The sequence below is a fragment of the Ursus americanus genome, chromosome 5, assembly GCF_024610735.1.
Source record: "Ursus americanus isolate L20-20 chromosome 5, mUrsAme1.1.p, whole genome shotgun sequence".
Taxonomy (NCBI): Eukaryota; Metazoa; Chordata; class Mammalia; order Carnivora; family Ursidae; genus Ursus; species Ursus americanus.
This window is the reverse complement of record NC_142131.1, coordinates 45,972,622-45,981,390: the sequence shown is the minus strand read 5'-3', so window position 1 is coordinate 45,981,390 and position 8,769 is coordinate 45,972,622.

Here is an 8,769-nt window from a genome sequence, read left to right as displayed (position 1 = left end):
GAAGCTTGGGAGAAGCAATAGGTTGATTGCGGATTAGAACAGGTAGGTACCAATTCATAAGGGTAAAGAAAAAAATCACTGGAAAACTTCGAAACTCCAAACCTAATGAAGTGGAGAAAATTGTATTTTTTTTCTTTTTTTAAAGATTTTATTTATTTATTTGACAGAGAGAAAGATAGCTAGCAGAAGAGGGAACACAGCAGGGGGAGTGGGAGAGGAAGAAGCAGGCTCCCAGCAGAGGAGCCCGATGCGGGGCTTGATCCCAGGACTCTGGGATCACGCCCTGAGCCAAAGGCAGATGCTTAACAACTGAGCCACCCAGGTGCCCCAAAAATTGTATTATCAAGATCCTTTCAGGAACATACTATATGTGTATATATGTGACTGGAAGGAATATTTTTATAAGATCCTTGGAGGCTGTGAGTGAGAGACACAAAAGGCAGCACGCTCTAGACATATCTTGGGTGTATCTGTTGGGTGGTGGTGGGGGGCAGACAGTCTAGGTTTTTCTGTTGACATGGAAGGTAAAAAATCGCTGAAGGCAAAATTACATTACAGGTCTCCTAACATGTCCTAAGGTCCCTGGTATCTGGGCCCTCGGAAAGTAATAAGCCTGTATGGTTAAATCCCAAATGCACATGTGATGCAACTCTGTAACAATACATGGCTCCTAACTAGCCTGCAGAAGTGGCCACAAGGGGCAGGTCCCGGTAGGCTGCAGGACTGTCATTTTGCCGAGTGGATTGTGTATGGTGGCAGTTGCCTTTAGCTGCTATCTTTTCTCTTCACGTGCCTAGTGCTCTGCTCCTCTTCTCATACTACATATTGACAAAATAAATAAGTTAGGCCCCAAACTCACACAGTACGTGAAAACACATTTCACATACATTACTGAGCTAAATGTAAAAGACCAAACTGAGGTTTTTTTCTCCAGACCAAAATTATTTTAAAAACTTAAATTAAAAATTTGATAACATCCAGTGTTGGCAAAGATGTGCAGTCATGGGTACAATTTCATAGCTATTTCTATGAAAATTTTGATGGGGCGCCTGGGTGGCTCAGTCAGTTGCGGGACTGACTCTTGATTTCCACTCTGTCGAGCCCTGCACCAGGCTCTGCACTGGTTCAGAGTCGGCTTGTCCCTCGCCTCCTGCCCCTCTCCGTACTGGTGAGTGCGTACGTGCCCACACATAGGCAGGCGCGTGTGGGCTCTGTATCTCTCGCAAATGAATAAATAAATGAATAAATAAAATTAAAAGAATTTTGTTCTTCATTTCTCGCTATCTATCCCATAAAAATACTCATGCCTTGAGCTAAGATATCTATACAAGGTTATTCACTGAAGCACTATTTCTAATAGGGAAAAATTGGAAATAAAATATTCTTCAGAGAAAAAATATTCCTCAAAGAAAAACTGCTAGATAAATTAAGGTACATCCTTGTACACTGTTACACAGTTTTTAAAAAGAATAAATCTATACATATTGACATGGAAATAGCTCTCAGACATATCACAACTCATTTGAATTTAATTTCTTCATCTGTAAGATGTGGAGATTGAACTAAAGAATCTCTTAAGATTCCTTCAAATTTCATTCTAAAAAAAGGAAGTATGTCATATAGTTCCAGAATTTTGTGGTCTTAAAAAAATAGAATTATCCCTTTTTCATTTTTTCCTTGGGAAAATCTGAAATTCACAAAACCAATAACTCCCTCTCTACTTTTTCTTCTTTCTCAACGTTAAATCTACTTTATCTCTCAATCCAGAGGATCAAAACATCTTGGAACCTAAAAGTAAATAAGGAAACTCTGAAGGTAAATATGTCCAAACAGCTCTACTAAGAACCAGCCCCCCCAATGCGTGGGTTGTGTGGGTTTCAAAGACAATACACTGCAGAGCCCACAATTAAATGAATCACTCTTCTAAACCCTCTGTACAATATTGGTGAAATCTATCAGCAATGATCTGCTCAACCAGAAAAGGGCTGTGTTTGTATCAGGCAGGAGACGCTTGAGAAGAGGCTCCTCATAATGAACGACTGAGATGTCCTGGTTCCAATTAGAGGCGATTCCAAATTTACATGACTCAAAAAGCAATCTCCAAGGAACTGATGAAATGTAAAGGATTTCATTTTAAACAAACAGGAAAGATAACCTAAGGAAGCAGAAGTTTCATTTCCATTTTGACTATATTTCCATAACCGCTCGAGAACCCAGAGTTCCTTTGTTGCACAAGTAAAAAATTTGCTTAACTTTTCTGGGCCCTCAGCTTCCCCATGTGGAAAACAGGTATGGAACTTTTGACTCATCTTTCAGGGTCACTTTTGAAGAAAGGTGAATATTAGAAAAGACTTCTGGAAACAGAAGAGAACACATCAATCACTGAGGGAAAACCAGGACATAGAGCATAACAATAAATTATCCACTGGCTAAGAAAGTCCTGGATCCAATATAGACAATCATTTTGGTTCTTATTTACAGCCTGAGAGGCCTCTGAAGCTCATTAGAGTCTGGAATTACTTCATACGCTGGGCTGGAAATTTCAAAGGAAAATTTCAAGAAATTTTAAAGGAAACTTCCAAATACACTAGCTGGTTTGCTCGTCACTAAATGTTAACTGTACCATTTCCTCTTTAAAATCAGGCTGAATTTTGTTCTGGCAGAGCCAAATTCTGCCTCTATCTCTGAGCAACTCTTGCTGTTGTCAATGCAGCTCTGTGTGTAGACAGGAGAGGAGAATATGGGCCATTGTCCTACCAGATGCAAATTATGGTCCCGATTCAACAAAAAAACATCTGTCTTCCACACAGGGAAAATAAGAAGAGTCTCTGAAGCCAGACTGATCTTTTGTGACATGGCATCCTGGCTCTCGCAGAAGTTCACGCTGTGGTTTGTGATTAGCAAGGGAAAAAAAGAGAGAGAGAGAGAAAGAAAAAGAAAAAAAGGAATCTGAAACTGACTTGATTTATAATTATTCTCAGTTTTGAGGCCCATGCTAATGCTAAAAATCTCTATTAAAATTTACTCAGAGAGAATAAACTGATAGTTTTTTGAAAAAGAAAAGATTTTAAAGAAAAAAATTTTTTTTGTATTACATTGCTGGACATGAAAGTTGATGCTTCATTCTATCATTCTTTCTAGACCTCCAATAAAAAGGAGTATCCATAATACAACTGATTTTATGATTATCTGTAGTCACCGATGACTGTTTCACTGAAGGTACGGATGACTGAAATAAAGGGTTGGTGGATTACATGTAGATCATACCCTTCAAATAAAAAAATATATTTGATCTCTACCTATGTTATAATAGAATCTTTTTTTAAGATTTATTCTTTTTTTTTTTAAGATTTTATTTATTTATTTGAGAGAGAAAAAGCAAGCGAGCACAAGCAGTGGGGAGGTGCAGAGGGAGAAGGACAAGCAGACTCCCTGCTGAGCAGGGAGCCTGCTGTGGGGCTGGATCCCAGGACCTGGAGATCATGACCTGAGCCGAAAGCAGACACTTAACTGACTGAGCCACCCAGGTATCCCTTATTTATTTATTCTTTAAAGATTTTACTTATGTATTTGAGAGAGAGAGAGAGTGCGAGCACAAGTAGGGGGAGGGTCAGAGGGAGAGGGAGAAGCAGACTCCCTGCTGAGCAGGAAGCTGGGCTTGGGGCACAATCCCAGGACTCTGGGATCAGGGCCTGAGCTGAAGGCAGACACTCAAATGACTGAGCCACCCAGGCGCCCCAGATTTATTTATTTATCTTGGAGAGACGGAGAGAAGGAGGCCTGAAGCGGGGCTCCAGGAGGGGCTCAATCCCAGGACCCTGAGATCACAACCTGAGCTGAAACCAAGAGTCTAATGCTTAACTGACTGAGCCACCCAGGTGCCCCTAATAGAATATCTTAATATTAATCTATTAGAGGGGTGCCTGGATGGCTTGGTCAGTGGAGCATGCAATTCTTGATTTTGGGATTGTGAACTGAAGCCCCACGTTGAGAGTAGAAATTAGTTAAAAATAAAATCTTTAAAAAAATCTTAAAAAATATTAATCTATTAGAGTTTTCAATTGTTTGTGCTCCTACTCCCCTCCCATTGGGTGGGAGAGAGCTGTGGTAACAATAGGCAATTTCCACGCAGTTGAGTGCTGGGGAAGGTAGTTTGTTCTTGATGCAGTACTGAGCTGTGTAAAGTAGGTCAGGGTTGAGAACTCCTGGAACCCCTCCAAAACCTTAACTTATTTTTCTCAGAGAATCCCGTTGAATTAACTTAATAAATTAAAATGGTTTCTGCAGCAGGCTAAGTCTGATTAACCACAGAGCATTAATCATGTTCTAGCTATCAGGTAAAAAGTCATGAGAAACAAAGGAACCAAGAGATCTCTATAAAAAGGACCTAGAAAAACAACAAAATACACCTTTGCCAAGATTTCAAATCAGGATTCAGAGTAGCAGGATATCTGAGATGATTTAGACTGCATAATAAACAATTAAAGGAAACCTCAAAATGACTAGTAAATGTGCAGAAGATAACGATCACTTGTAATAAGAGAGGCTCTGAGTGTCCCATGAGAGAGATGTCACCTAAACTTGACCCGACACTGCCTTTTGGGCTCATCTGAGGTTGAGGAGGTGCTGAGCTCAGTGGACAGGGGTTAGAATTGCTTTGTGAGGGCTTTGTTTCCTGCTGTGCCTTGAGCAATGGCCTGACCAGAGGATCCATTCATGTAACCTCAGTCTAGGTCCCAGGGCTGCCTGGTCTGTGTAAGCTGTCCCAGTTGGGCCTCATCCCTAAGGGTTTCAGAGATGCTATCCGCTGGTTCTGCCATTACATGACATGCTGTTTCCTTAAATGACACATCCAGTAGCACCCTTGGATATTCATAGCTTTAGGGAATTCCTGAAAAAGTCACAGAAAAAGGAGAGGAAACAATTTGCTACCTGCTGCTGAAGTTTCTAAGTTGTTGAGTGTCATGGTTAACCTCATGTCAACTTTCTTAGGCCACAGTATCCAGATATTTGGTCAAACATATCTGGACACTGCTGTGAAGGTATTTTTTTTTTTTAAGATGAGATCAACGCCTTTGAGTAAAGCAGATCACCCTCCATAATGTGGGTGGGCCTCACCCAATACTTGAAGGTCTCAAGAAAAAGAATGACATCGCCTGAGGAAGAGGAAATTCTGCCAGCACGTTGCCTTCAGACCCTGAAGCTGCAACATCCAGCCTGCTAGCCTGCCCTGAAGATTGTGGTCTTGCTAGCCTCTACAACCATGAATCAATTCTTAAAATAGGGGCACCTGGGTGGCTCAGTCGTTAAGCGTCAGCCTTTTGGCTCAGGGCATGATCCCGGCGTTTCGGGATCAAGCCCCACATCGGGCTCCTCTGCTGGGAGCCTGCTTCTTCCTCTACCACTCCCCCTGCTTGTGTTCCCTCTCTCGCTGGCTGTCTCTCTCTGTCAAATAAATAAATAAAATCTTAAAAAAAAAATCTTAAAATAAATACTACCCCCGCCCCCCATCCCATTTTCTTCTGTTGGTTCTGTTCCTCTGGAGAACCCTGACAGCTACAATGAGTAAAGAGCTTAAGTAACCCTACTTTGGGCTTAGACTGAGGCAAGAACTGGGGAGTAGGGTATCTCCATCGCTTTTTATTTGCATTCAGGTAATATAATCACACTTCTGCCAAAAAAAAATTTAATAGTTCTGATTTGTGGGACATAATTAAACACACCAATATTTTGTGTTTCTATGATACCCAGATGTTTTACCACCCACACTTACTTGAAAACAACTGATCCGATTACACAAGGAATACAAGGTTGCTTTTCCCAACCCACTGCCATGCTTCTCTTTTCAAGCTATCAAGCCTGTCAGTAGAAGGGGTTCAGCCCAATCCATGAAGTATTTTCATGAATGTAATGAGAGTCCTAAAGCTGAGCATTTATGTATCACAGTTTAATAAAGTGCTTTCAAATACAGTATTTTAAATTCTTCTGAACAACTATATGAGTTAGGTAACAGAGGTACTATTATAACCACCCTATTTTGGAAAAGAGAAAACTGAGGATGAATTTAACTTCTGTATGTCATACAGCTAGTCTGTTCAATGAGTCTAGGGTAAAGCCAGTTCTTCTGTGCCTTACCTAGTACTTTCTCTTACCACCCAAACATATATCTGGCCAGGTAAGCAAACTCTTTGTCAAATTAGAATGCCAGTTTAGCATCCTAACAAGGAAATTTATTGTCTGTGCTGTCAGTGGTTTTTGACAAGGAGATGAGAGGAAAGGGAGGTTAGGGCACTAGGAACCAGGTCTAATTAGTGCTAGAGATGGCTGGAGAGCTGAAAGTTCAGGGAGCAACTGGTGAGATATCTCCATTTTTCTACAGAATGAATTCCAAGTCTATCAAGGGCCCAAGGCTTTTTTTTTTTTTTTAATTCCTCCTTTTTCCTTTCTCAACTTGTCAAAGTAAGTTGATTTCAAATAGACCCTACTCTGGGAAGCAATTCCTAATCACTCAGTAAAAATTAATCACTATCTCTCCTGTGTACTCATTCACATCTTTTATCATAGGACTACTTATATATTAAGCATGGGTCTGTCTCTCTAACCAGTTGGTATAGAAGTTATGGCAGCTTTCTGCCATTGTTTTTATCAACTGATAAACACTGAAAGTACTATTTATTGTGTGAGGGTCCAATGGACTATTATTACTATGAAAAGAGATCCTTAAAGTTAGTTTTAAGTGATGAGAAGCTGATATAAGATTTTAAGAAACAACTTCTCTCGCTATTTTCATAAAACATAATACATTTTAGTGTAACACTAGAAAATACTAGAAAATACAGATAAACAAGACAATAAAAAACATTCAGTAGTCCTGGCACCTAACTAATGTTCATATTTTTATATAAACTCCTAGCCCTTTATATATGTATAAACATATTTATATACGTATAAATGTTTTAAATTTATAGTTAACTGTAATCTCTCTTCACTAATATTTACAAACATCTTTTGATGTTACATTTGTACATCTGCATCACTTAAATTTCTACACAGCATTCAGTTAGATGGCTATTCCATGACTTATCTCCTACCGTTGGACGTTAAGGTTGGTTCTAACTTTTTTACTATAAAGAATAAAGAGATGACCATTTCTATGTGTATATGTCCACATTTGTCCAATTATTTCATTAGAATATTCCTCTGGAAATGAGTCAAAGGCTCACTTTGAAGTTTTGGTGTTTGTTACTCTTACTCAGAGTAAATCTGCACCCACTCTTATACTTAAGCCACATATGTTTGAGTGTGCATTTTCCACATCTTTGTCAGGGTACTATTATTATTATTATTATTATTATTATTATTATTGTTATTTCAGTATTTATGAAACAGAAAGCATTTAAAATTACCTTTCTTTTTTGCTAGTAAGGTTGAATTATTTTTTTCTTTAATGGCTTTGAGGGATGATTCATATACCATAAAATTCAACCAATGTAAGTGTACAATCGAATGATTTTAGAAATTATGTAGCTGTATAACCATTGCCACAATCCGGTTTTAGAACATTTCTGTTGAGTAAGGGTCAGGTGAGCTAGGTAAGGAGAGACAGGTAGGGGGTGACATGACTAGGGTCATACAGGGGGCTACCTAAGCAGGCTCACAGAAATCCCAGATGTGGAGAAATGTTATAGACAAGATAGTAACCAGAGAGGAAGGAACATAACTAACCTACCTTGTTTGTTCTAAATATAGATGAGATATTTTCATAATACTTACAAATCCACCTTGTTTGTCTTAAATGTTATAGAAAAGGTATTTACCAAGTTCCCTGGTCAGTTTTCTATAAAAGACTGACCATAACTCAGTGGCAACCCATTTGAGACCCCTTTCACTCTAGAGAGCTTTCCTTTCTGTTCTCACCTTCCCTTAATAAACTTTCACTTCACTTCACTCCTTTGTCCGGGAGATTCATTCTCTGACTCTGTGAGACAAACACTGTCATCCTAGAAAGTTGCCCCACACCCGTTAACAGTTAATCCCTGCTCCTATGCCCAGTTCCAGATGGCCATTGCTTTGCTTTCTGTTCCTATAAATTTGCCTTTCTAGACATTTCATATACATGGAACCATACAATGTGTTGTCTTTCATCTGGCTTCTTTCACTTACATTATGTTTTTGAGGTCATCCATTAGCATGTGTCACTAGTTTGACCCTGAACTTTTTTTTCTCTTCATGTTTATTTGCAGTTTTTCCTCTGAGAACTGTCTACTACAAAGGTCCTTGACCTTTTTCTGTTAGGGCACTGGATGATTTTACAGACGAAGAACACAATCAGTGTCACATTAAATACAGGATTCTGGCAGCACTGGGAACAATGACTCTATCTGCCTTTCCAAATCTAGGTCAATCAGTAAAAGTTTATTGCACGGAATTACATTTTATCTACATATAATAAAGTCTATGATATGGCAAGAAAGAGTAATTTATTTGAATCACTTTAGTTTCCTCTACTTAAGGAGTGTCATAAATTTCTAATTTATTTTCTAAAAAATGTTCAAGTTAATCCTTAAGAGCTGATTTTACTTTAGTGTAGTAGAAATAGATCCTTTTTGGAACAGAGTAAATAAATAATGTTGCTCTTGGTAGCATTTTTTTTTACATCAAGAGCCCTTAAAAAGTTCCTCAACTATCCTAAGATTCATTAAATAGCTATTGGACAATGAAATAGTATTCTTTGTACTCTTCATCTCTGTAAAAATTAAAAGAAACAAT